The 13438-nt window shown below is 55.1% G+C and overlaps 1 protein-coding gene across 1 annotated transcript in view; it reads right to left on the reverse strand.

Annotated features, from left to right (window-relative positions):
- Window positions 1–13438, reverse strand: part of LOC143146410 (uncharacterized) — a 148509-nt gene that overhangs the window by 77479 nt on the left and 57592 nt on the right. The gene's annotated exons all lie outside the window — the stretch shown is intronic.

Below are 13438 nucleotides of genomic sequence, written 5' to 3' on the forward strand. Positions count from 1 at the left end.
GATGCAACGCGAAACCCCTGTGTAAAAAAAAATCCTGACCACACCCAAACGAGCGAACTAAAATAATAGACAAAATATAACCGAGTAATTAAAACGGTTACCCGAGGTGAAATATCTCGGTAAAAAGAATTCTACGTTCGATCGGAACGACGAGGAAAGAATCATTTTCCCGCTACTTTGTACCATTTTGGAAAAAGTTCTAGTTTCGATGTTTCCGCGATGATTCCGCGCCGCGGAGGATCTCGTCTCGGACGATTCGTTTCGTAATTGCCGCCTCGAATTTTCCACTGGGATTTTGCGACGGAACACACTCGATCCGCGCAACGAAAGACTCGCGCTCGTCGACGGAGGGGCAAAACGGTTGATTACGGTATCGTATTATTTTAATGCGAACATTTTAATATCGGGTGAAATATCGCGTTACCGAGCCTGATTACAACGCGACCAGCTGCGATATTAATAACGCTTCATTTGTATAACGTAATATTCCTACGTAAAACGGGGAAAACCTGGCGGGGGTCGGATTTTGCAAATAGGCTTTGAATAAATATCATTAAATTTCACGTTCGATCGTTTTCGATGGTTAATTACGGTCTCCGTTTGATCGGGGACAGGTATCCGTCGACGAAGCCAATTTTTCCTCGCGCGTTGGTCGTTTCGTTCGCGAGCTCCGAGATCCTCGTTCGATTCGATAAACACGCTGCTTTCCACCGCGGGGAACCTACCGGGGGAGAGAGAAAATTTTATTTTTCCGAGCGTCAGTCAACGGGGGCATGTCCACGTCCGCGATCGCGACTCGTGTCGCTCGAAAAATCCATTTCGCCTCGCGTATTACGCGCGCGGAGCCTCGTTGCCGACTGCATGCCGGCGGAAAATCACGAAAAAAAAAAAAGGCCGAATCGATCGTCCGAGGCGCGTCCATTACGCTTTATTATACGCCCGAGCCCTCTGCGCGATCCTCTTCGTGGTTTGCCGTCGATCGGGACAGCCCCCCCCCCCCCTCTCTTTCTCTCTCTTTCTCTCTCTCTCTCGACTCGCTCTCGTCTGTGTGTCATTTCTATTCCGATGACAGAAGAGAAATGGAAAGCCGACGAACAAGGGGGAGGGAGAGAGAAGAATTCCAACGAATCGTTACACGCGGTGAAATAAATGACTTTTAGATCGCGATACGATGAAAGCACGCCCGGTCCTCGTGGAACGTTAAGAAAGCTGGCTTATTCGCGTCCAACGAGTTCACGGAACGCATCTGGGGGATATATTCTGACCCAATTATTCGGTTGGCGCAACCTAGTCGATAGCCGAGAATTTTTACATTTTTCCACCGTTTCTGTTAGTTCGAAACGCGTTCGAGAACCGGAGCAATTAATTCAGCGCCGTTTTACGCGGACCTGTACATACCATCTGCACCGTTCGTTCCGGTTTATTATTACCATTTTTGTAATACCCGGGTGGTTACCCGGTTAAACGAATAAATAGAGAGATTACTTCACCCGAGGCTGCAGCCGGTGTCTCGGACCGCTTTACCCCTCTCGTCGTCCGACTTCTTCGAAAAAACCACCGAACGAAAAATTCGCGAAACAAGGAAAAAGCCATCCCGGGGAGAAATTGCAATTTTTTGCCGAATCGAATCGGTCTATCGCGCATGGAAACTGAATTTATTCCCCGACGAAGCGGATTGGTCGAGGCGTCGCGGTAATTGCGAACGGTGTCCCGTTTTTTCGTCGTTTCGTCGATCGAAAGGCAGTTTCGATACGCGCATCGAAAGTTGCCCGAATCTTTGGAATCTCGAGGCAAATAAGTTTCGCTCCGCGGGCGAAACGGTGTTGGAACGGTAGTCGGTTTCGGTTTTCGGGCCACCGTGTATAAGCGCGGTGCCGTGAACGCGTATGCGTGCACGTCTCTACTTTACGTTTCACCGCGGCACCCCTAACCGTGGCTTATGGTCGTCAAAGGGATGCACGCGTGGCCTATGTGCATAATACCGTGCATCGATATACACGGTGTCTGTGGGCGTGTAGCCCCGCGTGCGTGTGCATAGGCGCGCGCGAGACCGAGAGCGAGCCGCTCGGCTGCGTGTGCGTATGTGTCGGCTGCCTTCGACGCTGCGTCGAGGACGGTGCAACGACCCGCGTCGCGGATCGAAATTGCGAGCTCGAAGCGATGATCGAGCCGGTCCTCCAACACATTGTATACCGCGAGCGACGCGACCGACGCGGCCGACGTTAAAATAGTTGCCTCGGCCGGACGTCGACGCCACTCGACTCGACGCCGCTCGAATAAAAATCCCTGCGCTCTCTCTCTCTCTCTCTCTCTCTCTCTCTCTCTCTCTCTCTCTCTCTCTCTCTCTCTCTTCTCTCTCTCTTTCTTTCTCTCTCGTGGTAGCCGTCCCGACGCCCGACGTTTCGGTTAATAAGCCGCCTTCGCGATCTTTTGTCGCGGTCTCTTCCCGCGTTTCAAGGAACGCGGGCTGAATCGATCGACCCGAGACAATCCTCGGGATCGCGCGATCCTCGCATTGTGACGCGATAACGAAGCATTTAGGCGCCGAGCATTGTCGCGCGAGCCGGCTCCGCTCGTCTCGTACCGTCGCGCGCCGTTCTTGCCTTATTGGGAACTTTCATCGAGCATCGATCCGCGATGTTAGCTCGCGAGCGTGCACCGTGCGAGAGAGAACTCGGGAGAGAACACCGACACTCGGAGCGTCTCGCGCGCTCGTTTCGCGCGATCTCCAATTTTCTTCCACGAGAGTGTATCCTAGAATGGTTACGCGCAGGAGGAAAAGAGAGAGAGCAATTAAAGAACCAAAGAGACGTTTAAAAACTATTGGCGACTCGTTGGTAGGTTCACGGTATCCCCTGGCCCGAGAGGGACTTTTATCGTACAACGATCCGCGGTGTTGGCTCGCGTAGCTCGCGAGAGTGTACCGTAGCGGTGTTGCGCGCGCGCGAGAGAGAAAGCGAGAGAGAAACACTGAAAGACGAAGGGGTGCCCGATTGGAACTCTCATCGAGCATCGATCCGCGATGAGAGCGCACCGTAGGAGGATCGCACAAAGTGGGAGAGAGACGTTAAAAGACGGCGTATCGCCGCGCCACCGGAAGTGGGGAGGCACAGGGGGACCGGTATCATTTCCCTCACCAATTACCCGCACTAATCTCATAAATAAGGAGCTACCGACGCACAACGTTCGTTCTAACCTCCCTAAAATTTTACCTCGGTGGCTCGACGCGGCCTATAATCGAAAGGGAGTCCCTTCAATTATATCGCGAACGATGTTCCCTCTGTTCCGCAGGATCGTCTCCCCGGTCGGGTGAAAATCCTTTTCGAGGTAAACGATAAGGTAACGATAGGTGGAAAACGTAGCGTTCTGGTGGAAGAGAGGCCCGGTTCTCCATGGGCGCGCTAAACGTTTCGAAAGAGGGTCGGTGACCATGACGCGTTTGGGACAGCTGTCCGGTTTCCCTCGTTCTTACGAGGGGAAGGCGTCAGGGCCATCCTCGAGCCGGGCCTCGGCGAAACAACACCGTCGTACGTACCTTCTTGCTCCGCAACACTTCGACCGGTCGCGATGCTATCTTAAATGCAATTCGCTCGCTCCCGTAACAGCTAATTTTAAGCAGCCTATTTATGCCCCTGTTTATTCATTCATGCCCGATACCACGGCCCGAGGGCTATAGTTGCTCGTTTCGTGCGGCTTTTCCATTCGTCCTGCGGCCTGCTTGCCCCCCTTTTTCGTACCCACCGACAGAGGGTCTGGGTCGGTCTTTGTCAGCTCCGCACGCACTCTTACGCTCGCGTGTGCGCCGCACATGCTACGCCGTGCGATGGAAAACTCGCCAAGAGGTGGACGCGGACCGCACGCGAGACGTTCCCGCGAATTTAGCGAACATCGACGAACCTCGAGAGCTGCCATCGGCTTCGAATCCTCTTCGATGCGCGATCGACTTTCGACGAATCGTTTCCTCGTCCGCCAAGACCGAGGGTTCGAAACCCCAAGTGGGACACTCCGTACGCGCGTTCCGCGTTCAGATATCCCTCGCTCTTCGCGTCAAAGGGTATATCCCGTTTAATAAATAAATTAAATGAAAAAAATACTCGGGACGCGTACGCGAGATACCGCACCACCGATTTACCCGCGCGACTGTCGCGTTTATCGAGTACAGCGAAACACCATTACGAAATCGTCCGAAGAATCGGGCTCGAACGAACCGGAAGATTTACAACTCGTCCGCAAGGTGGATATTCGAATTTCCAGTTCGCGCGAACCATTCGTCGAATACTTTGGAAGAGACGCGAGGGAAACCGTTTGAAAATATTTTGCAATTAGAGCGTCTACCGTTTCGAGCCAAAATTGCAAACCTCTTCTCGATCCCCCTTTCCGTGAAACGCGAACGAGTATCTTATAATAATATTTCCCTCCCCTGTGTCCGTAGTCGCGCTCGGATCCCGCTGTCAAAGGGTCAACGCACAGCCTGCCGTGGTGTCGTCGTATGAAACGATTCCGGGAAATCTTTGCGCAGACGGGAGCTTTTATTTTATTTTTTAACGAATAAATATTCAGTCCTCCGGTGTGCATTCATTTTTCTTCATTTTCCTGGAAAGTTCCCCCTCCCCCTTGGTTGTAGCGTAGGTGGAGTCTGGTAGCTGGTCGGGTAGAACCGGTAGTCGGTCGAACTGTACTCGGGAGCGAGGCGATTTCGCTGTACCCGATTTCGGTTGGTCGGGCGGCTCGCGTGGGAGGAGTCAACGGTCCCGACCAATGGTACGCGCCATTCCTTCCGGGACGATTCTCTTCGGCTGCCAACGGTAGACACGGCGGACGAGCGACCCGTTAACGGTACAAAAGACACGCGCCCCGGTGTCTGGGTTCGAGGAGAGTCCGTCTCGAGAGCACGGCTTCCAGGTGCGCGCGCTTATCGCGGGGTGACATCGTCGAGTAGCCGTAACCCGGTATAATCGAGTCGTAATCGGTGACGGACGAGCACGATACCGGAGGAACGACCAACGAGCCCTGGCTTCGTCCTTAGCGAGCGAACAGGCTCGTAAACTGGCCGATCGTTGCGCAACGCGGTTACACGCTTACTAACGCCTCGTAACGTCTCGTTGCAACCTCCGGGAGGTACCGTGGGGAAGCGTGGAACGCGAGAACGCGAGAACGCGAGAACGCGAGAACGCGAATACTCCTGGAGGGGAGTATCCGCGGATTCAGTTATAATCGGGACTCAAAGTCACCGAATAAACCTCGCCGGCTGGTTAACGGTTCCTCGTTCAGGATATCCCGGCGCCGCGCGCGAACACGAGAGTTACATTAGCCTGGGGCCGAGATAGCGATACCGCGTTATAGCGACCAGCGAGGTTCTCGGCTTTATTTCGCGGCCTTGCGCTCACCGTCTCGAGGAACGCTCCGATTTTCATCCTGGGGGGATGAAAGGATCGAGGGACAACCGGGTCAAGGTGGACGGATTTAAGTCGAGGCGTTACTCCACCCTGGACCCGCGCGACTCCATTCGAAGCGGACAGGGCCGAGGACGTCTCTTTGACGTTCGAGTCGCGTTTTAACTATCTTTCGTTGGACGGAAGGGTGTACCGTTTTGCGAAAACTAACGAGCCGATTGTTGCCGCTCCGTCTCGAGGGAACCTCGCCGGTTTCTAGGCCAGGTGCCTCCAACGAACGCGCGTCCAAGAACGTCTCCCTCGCAACCTCCTACCCGGTAGGATCCGGTATTTAACCCGGAACAAGTAGACGTTTCGTCATCGAGGACGGACTCTGGACTTCGGGTCTCCGTCAGTCGTAAGAACGTTTGCTCACGGGTCATTTTTCCTGCCAGAGTTTAACACAATTTCAGGGAGGGACACGACCCGGGGAACGAAGGGAGGAGAAGACTCTCCGAAAGTCCTCGACCGGCCAGCGTACCGCGTCTCTGACTCGAAAAGGACTCGACCCGTCCCAGACTCCGGCGGCAGACACCCCGTGCAACGTTCCGGGTTCCCGATCCTACGTAAGCGAGCCACGCGGGGTGAATCGAGGCAGAAACGCGAACCCCTCGACTCGGTCTCGCGGGCGTTTAACGAGGATTACGTTAACCCGCGGTGAGCGATAACGACTACGTTCGCGTAGAATCCGCGACGAAAACTCGTCCGCGATCGCTCCTCCTCGACGAAAGACGGGAGGAGAGGACGACCACGAGGCGAACGAGACTATACCGTGGCGCTGCCGTAACTATACGGCCCACTAAAACTTGGTCGTTGCATAATTCCAAAGCGATGGCGCGTACCTACGCTTCGAGGGACCTTCTCTTTTCTCCGGTTTCTCCTCTCCTTTCAGCATCCCCGCTTTGTCTGTTTTTCTCGTGTTATTCCAGCACCGTTCTCCCCGCTCGTTCCCAAGCGCGGCTGGCGCTTTCCGGCGTGCAGCGCGTTATTTCCTTGTTTCTTGGCGCGAGCGCCGAGGCCACGGAACTACGGGCATAATAGAGTCCTCCGACGAGCGAAAGAGACGCGAGTGTTTCGAGGCTCCGCGCGAGCGTGGCCGTGGGCGTCGAGACGGTACGACCGCTCGCGCCGAATACTCGCCGAGCGATTCGGTTAGTCTTTCTCCCCTTGGTATCTCGGCCAGCCTGGAAATCCTCGAAAGCTCCCCGTGGCCGTCGCCGGACGCTCGATTAATCGTTCGCTGCTCGATAACGTTCGACGCGAGTCAATTAGCTTCTTACGAGTTGATACTACGCGCCGCGGACGCCAATTAGTTCGTCCGCGGAATTATAATATTTTACGGTATTGCGCGTGCACCGCGAGCTTGCATAGGGTTTATCGGGTCGTAAACACTTTGCGGTCGTTGCCAGCGCAGCTGTAATATCGTTGCCTCGACGTTAACTCGCCGGTAAGCCGATGTTCGAGAATAATTCGTGCCACTCCTGGGAACACCTGTTCCTGGCCAGACCGAGGAGGATGCCCACCGCGAGCCGAGCCGAGCCTAGCCGCGCCGCGCCGAGCCGAGCCGAGCCGAGCCGAGCCGAGTCGAGCGACCGTACGGTGAAACCAACTTTCGGAAAACCTCGAAACGTTTACTCGCTCGATGCGATTTTCGACTCCCTCGGGGCGGAGATCGCTCACGGACGATGAACCGCAGGATCCGGCGAACCTCATCTTCGCGGAAACCCCGAAATATCGAGGAGGGATTTCGGTGTCGCGATTCAGGTTCAGGGGCTCTCGCGCGTTTCGAGGCCGTTTATTTCGACGAGGCGCATTTTCCATTTCGCTTCGTCATTCGGGCTCGATGCGGTTAAAGAGTAGGTCAGCTACCGTAACGATCTACGCCGCGCGGAGAGGGGAGACGAAGACAAGGCCCGGCATTGTCCGAGCGAAACCACCGACCACGGACCAGCCTAAAACACGACGTTATTTATTTATTTATTTATTTATTTATTTATTTATTTATTTCCCTCCCTTCCGTCCCCGATCGCGTTCCGCTTCTCGCTCGATCGCCCTCGCGGCGTCCACGCGACGAATCCTCGCGGACACCGAGAGCACCGAGGCGGAATTAACGAGCCGAGGAATCCGCGCGATCATCGTCGCTGTCCTTAAACGCGGCGCGCCCAATCCGTACGCGGCAAAAATACTCCTCGGCGTGGTCTTTCGGTGTTTCTCTCTCTCTCTTTCTCTCTCTCTCTCGAGGGGGCCGGGTAGCGCGATGCACGGTTGAGGAAGGATAGGGATCGTGGTCAGAGGGGGAGGGAGGGAGGAGCGGGTTTCGGCGGTTACCGGAGTCTCCAAAGGCGAGAAAGAAAAGCAGTTGCCGGGGAAAGAGCGTGGAACGGAGACGGGAGGACGAAGCGAGAGGAACGACGTTCGAAGAAAGAAGGAACGCCCGAGCCGAGCGAACGAACGAGCGAGCGAGCGAGCGAGCATTTTCGCTGGCCTTGACGCAGCGACGGAGGGCGATGCACCTCTCCTGGCGAACACACTGCGAAACCGGGAGCGTGTCGCGAGCGGACGCACACGCGCGCGCGTTTACTTTCTCACGGACGGTACACGCGCGCGCCGAGCTTCGAGTGCGCCCGTAGCGTCTTCGCGCGCCGAAATCTTTGAGAATTTTTTTTTTCCCTCCAAAGGACCAAAATCGAGGCCCTTTTAAACGGGGGGAAGCAACGGACCCTCCGATACGCGCCCTTCGAGCCTCCTCGAACGCCCAAATCTTTGATAATTTTTTCTCGAAAAACGATGGCCGTACGGTCGAGGGAACCTGTTCCTTTTTTTGCAAAATGGGACTCGTTTCCCGGAGAGAGGAATTTTCTTTCGATTCGGAGAGGGTTTTTCGGGTGGGAGGAGACGTAGATCCCGCGGTTTCGCAGGAGCGATACGATAAATCGGAGCGCGTCGCGATTTCTCGTGGAAGCGTGCACGCGCGCGCCGAGACGTGCAGGCGTGCAGCCGTGCAGGCGACGGTGCACCGGAGGCCCGGTCCAACTCGCGAACGCTCGACACTGACCTCACCCAACGACCGACGCCGGTGCACCCCTTCCCCCTTCCCGTCGGCCCCCTTCCTCTCCCGTGCCTCCCTCCGTACACTGCCTGCCAAAAGTCGCCCAAGAATTCGCCGACTGCTATAGTCCTCTCGCGCTCGCTCGGCTCTCGTCGAGCGAGTCGCAGGTGCGCGCCTCCCCTTCGGATGAAATCCTCTCGATGGACGACCGAGCTCGAGAATCGTCTCCTAGATCCATACAATGTACGATCGAGATTCCGTATCTTGGACGAATCCGCTCGAAAACCAACGACGAGAAATACTCTCGCTTCCGTGAAAAGTTGCAGTCTCGCTCGACGAGTGTTACTCGACGAGTGTTACTGAAAGAAAATCGCGTCGCGTCGCTCGATCGCGAAGAAATACTCTCGCTCGTAGGCTCCGAGAGGACAAAGTCCGAGGGAACGCGTACTCTCGAAATCCGAGGTTCTTGGCGGTTTTTCGCTCGTCTTTCGAGGTGGACGCATCGGTGTCGTTCGGACGGTCCTGTCGGTGTCGCGTCGAAAGCGGAAGCGGGTCGCGAGTGGGAACGGGTCGTTAACGATCCCGCGGCCCCCCAAACGAATGGAATGTTCCCTCCGACGGCAAAAGGAGTATCGAAACGAAGGCAGAGAAACCGCAATTCTTTTCTTTCGCCTGCTTCCAGCTTCGTGGCCACGGTGCAATGCACCGTGAACGAGGCACATGGACTGCCAGGCATAACCGCGAACGAACCGAGCCTCGACCGGCTCGACGAAATGACGAGAAAGAAGAGGAGAAGAACGAGGACGCAGAAACAGAAGAAGAAGAGGAGGAGGAGGAGGAGGAGGAGGAGATGGTGGTGGTAGAGGAGGAGGAGGAGGAGGCGAAAGGGGAGGAGGAGGAGGAGGAGGAGGAGGAAGAAGAAGAAGAAGAGGTAGAAGAAGAGAAAGAATGGGAGGGGCCGCAGCCTCTCTCGGACTGGGTCCCGCGATTTCGGCCCGCGGGAATGCTGGCCGAGCCGAGGGGACGAAGGATAGGTCGGGAATTGCTTTATGGACTTGGCCAGAGTCTCCCCTCCTTTTCTCCTTTTCTCCTTTTCTCCTTTTCTCGTTTCCCCTGACGTGGCACCCTTCTCTGCCCCGTGGCCGCCGTTGCCCCCTTTGGTCCCTTTCAGCGATCGTTGCCCGCGCGTATACGCGTCTTGTTATTAAGCCCCAGTGGCCACGGTCGCTCGAGCCTGGATCGAATTCGCGCGAGCTCGATTCGAGCTTCTTATCGAACTTCTCCCCTTCCTCGCTCTCCGTCCACTTCCACGATGGACTCGAAACGCCGGAAAAATTCCCACCTCGAGCTACCTCGAAGCACCCGCGAGAAACACCGGGCCCCGAGGTGATCGGTGAGTCCTACTCGAGGTACTCGTCGAGTTGTTTCTCTTTCCGTGTACGCGCGCGCTCGGAAAAGGACCCACGAGTGAAACACCGGTCCTGTGTGCGACTCGTAGGTTCTCCCGGTCTCCCCTCTGGTCTCCGATCGACTCGGAACGTCGGAAAAATTTCGCGGGAAAGACGAGGGGGTCCGAGGTGGTCGACTCTGCTCGTGACTCGCGAAACCGAGTCGATGAATAGGAGCGTTGATAATTACCGTGCACGGGCGCTCGCGTCCGAACAAAAGCCCCTTTTGTGTCCGACCCCCTCCTCCCTCGATCCCTCGGTCCCTCGGTCCCTCGGTCCCTCGGTCCCTCGGTCCCTCCTCTCTCGGTACAGGATACTTTTGCAAAGCAAATACAACGTCGTACGTTCGGCCGGGCCGGGCCCCGCGGTCTATCGAGTCCGATCGTCCGATGCGAACGGACGCCAGGGAAACTCAAGACGTCCGCGCAAAAAAGGTTCGCGAGCCGACTCGACCGGTCGCGAGTGTATCGTTGCCGCGGACCCGATTTCGAGATCGCGTTCTCCCTCCTGGGAACCCCTCCTCTCGCCTCGCGAGTACAGCGGGAGAACGCTCTGCTCCCAGGACGATCCGACGACCCTACGGGCACTCGGTGCCCCAACTCGACTATTTTTATCACCTTCTCGTCTTACCCGATTATCTTACCGCGGCTACCACGAAACCGCTATCATCGTACGCGAAAGGACAACGTTCGAGGATTCGATCGCAGCATCCTACGACGTGCCACGATGATTCGTGGATCGGCGAATCTCCTCCCGCGAGGAAGAACGGCTCTGTATTCGAGCGGCGAAGCGTGTCGCTCGATACCGCGTCGATATCCTCGCGATCCGAGCGAGCGATCTTCTCGACTCGGGACGAATCAGTGTCCTCGGTTGGACCCGGCTCGAAGAAAGGAGGATCGGTCCGAATCTTCCACGTTATCGATCCCGTAGCTTTAGGGGGTCGTTAAGCGCGCTCGTGATTCAATTTTAACGCAACGACCTCGAGGAAACCACGGACTCCGTTGCAAAAGTTCCCTCTTTGTCCGAAGCGGAGCGCGCCACGCGGCGACATTCTCGGAACGGAGTCACGGTCGTTGCCAATTTGCTCGACCTTGCGCCGAGTTGGCGAGCAGTTTTGACACATACGGAGGGAAGATGTCGCCCGATGTCGACGAACCGGCGCGCGACCCGAAAATCTCCCGCAACTTCGCGAACGAGTTTTCGATATCCGTGTTCCACGTTGTTGCTCGGTTGCGGTCGGCCGGGGGTTCCCGAACCGCGGCTAGCAACTGGTGGCTTAAATATCCAAACGGGCCAGGAGTTCGACCAGGTCTTTAACGGAGTTTTCCCGATGCAACCGGTTCGTAAATTTATGGAGATTTTTCCCTTACACTTCCAAACGGGGATGGAAACACCGTGCAAAACAGACAAATACGGATCGCACTTCGGTGACACCCGGTAAACCTACAAGGACGATATTTCCAACGAAACAATTGCGTGGACTCGTTTCAAAGATCGAAGAGTACTCGACAAACTTCCAACCAAAGTTGTACGTGGACTTGGACGAACACACCCTGTGATGCCACGAGACGCTATACGAAACCCCGGAAATCCATATTGGAAGAAAAAATGTCTCCTCCCTAAGTAAAGTGTGTTATTGTTTACTCGAAGCGACGTTCTTCGATCCGCTCGATACTTTCAACGATTCAAGGTTGCGTAAAATCAAGTATCGGTGGTTGTGTTTTACGGAGAATCGGACCTCTTCCGGTCTCTTTCTCGCCAAGGGTGTGCCCCGCGACCGGAAGGGTTCGCGGAATCGTGGATGTCGCCTCTCGAGCAAGTCCGGTACAGTTTACGTTCTTCTCGAACAACTTCCTCGGCGCACGTAGGTGCCGATTCAGGGAATGCCAGCCGTAACTGGCGCAGTAGGTAGGCAGCGATAAATAAATAATACCGATCGAAACTCGCGGCCGCCATCAACTGCTCTCTCTCTGTGCGCGCGCGTATACCTGAGCGGTGCTCGACGAGCGTTCGTTTTCGAGACGACCGGCCGAGCAACACATTGTTGCAGCTCGGTTCGCGCGCGAATTCGACTGTAACAGATGCGCTTTAATCGCTGCAATTACGCTCGGGGCCCCCCTGCACCCTCCCTGGCCACCACCAGGCCACATAAACGCCGTGGAGCCGCTTTTCCATCCGACGCTCATCGTTACAGATATTATTCGACGTAGGATGATCCGAGCCGGGCTGATTTCTCGCGTTTCAACGCGCCGCTCATAAATGAATTATGAACCGGAGCCGGGACGATTTTATCTGGCCAAGAACCGTGCCAGGACTCGCGATTTCTGAGGTCAGCCGGAGAACGAAAAAAGGAGAGGAAAAAAATAAGAGAAGACTAAGAGAGAAACTACTCGGCTCGGTTTCGCGTTTCTTCCCTTTCGAAACGAACGCCAGAGATTTCCAGCAGGGTTTTTCCAGCGAGTCCATAGAGGGGGTAGTCGGTTTCGGTGGTCTTCGGATGGGAAATTTTACGGGAAAGTTTCCACCGCTTTGAAAAATTTTACGACAACGATCGACTCGAGTTGCGCGGTTCACCCGGTAGATTCCCCCGATAAATTTCCAGCCGGGCGATCGATTTCCACGTGGGACACGTGTCGAAACAATGTCGTAGCGGTCGGCTAATCGGCCGCGGGCGATGAAATTCGGAGAAAATCGATCGGTCGACCGATCGATAAGCAATCGGCGTTACGCGGTGCAATTAATAGACCACGTTTCACGGTGCGACACGTTGCACCATGAATATATATATATATATATATATATATATATATATATATATATATATATATATATATATATATCTACCTACGCGTTGCGGAAAACCTGTGCCGCGGTCCAAGGTGTTTATTTGCTCCCCGGGGGGGAGAGAGAGATAATAGAAATAAATCGATTCACCCGTTTGTGTCGCGTCAAAATACGAAAACGGTGACGAGCGGGGAAAAGGAAAAAGAAAATGGAGAAACTCTCGAGCGCGCGTTGGTTTTCCACCGCGACGGAAATAGTGATAAAAAAAATAGAAAAAAAAAAGAAAAAACAGAAAAACAATTCTTCTCTCCTCCCCCGCTCTCTCTGTACAGACACCTGCATAGCGGGGTAATCGACGGGGAGGTGATCAAAATTGATATTGGCATTGACCCTGTCGCGAATCCACTTACGAATTCGTCGGGGGTTGCCGCGATATTGCACAGCCTCTAACCGTAAACTGTGTTAGCTCGCGCTCGCGCGAGCTGGCCAGCTAGCCAGCTAGCGCGAGCGAGCGAGCGAGCGAGCGAGCGCGCAACCTGGCGTAATCATATTTGTTGCGTCGTTTCAATTAATTATTTTCACCTCGCGTCCTAATTCGCCCGGCTCGCTTCCGAACCAGTGGCGCGCGCTCATCAGCGGACGACTAGCCGCGAGTAATTTAAACACCTATTACCTCGTATACCCGGCCAAGCGATCCATTACGGCCGCGAAATGCGCTTTATTAA

This window comes from Ptiloglossa arizonensis, chromosome 4, assembly GCF_051014685.1.
Source record: "Ptiloglossa arizonensis isolate GNS036 chromosome 4, iyPtiAriz1_principal, whole genome shotgun sequence".
NCBI lineage: Eukaryota > Metazoa > Arthropoda > Insecta > Hymenoptera > Colletidae > Ptiloglossa > Ptiloglossa arizonensis.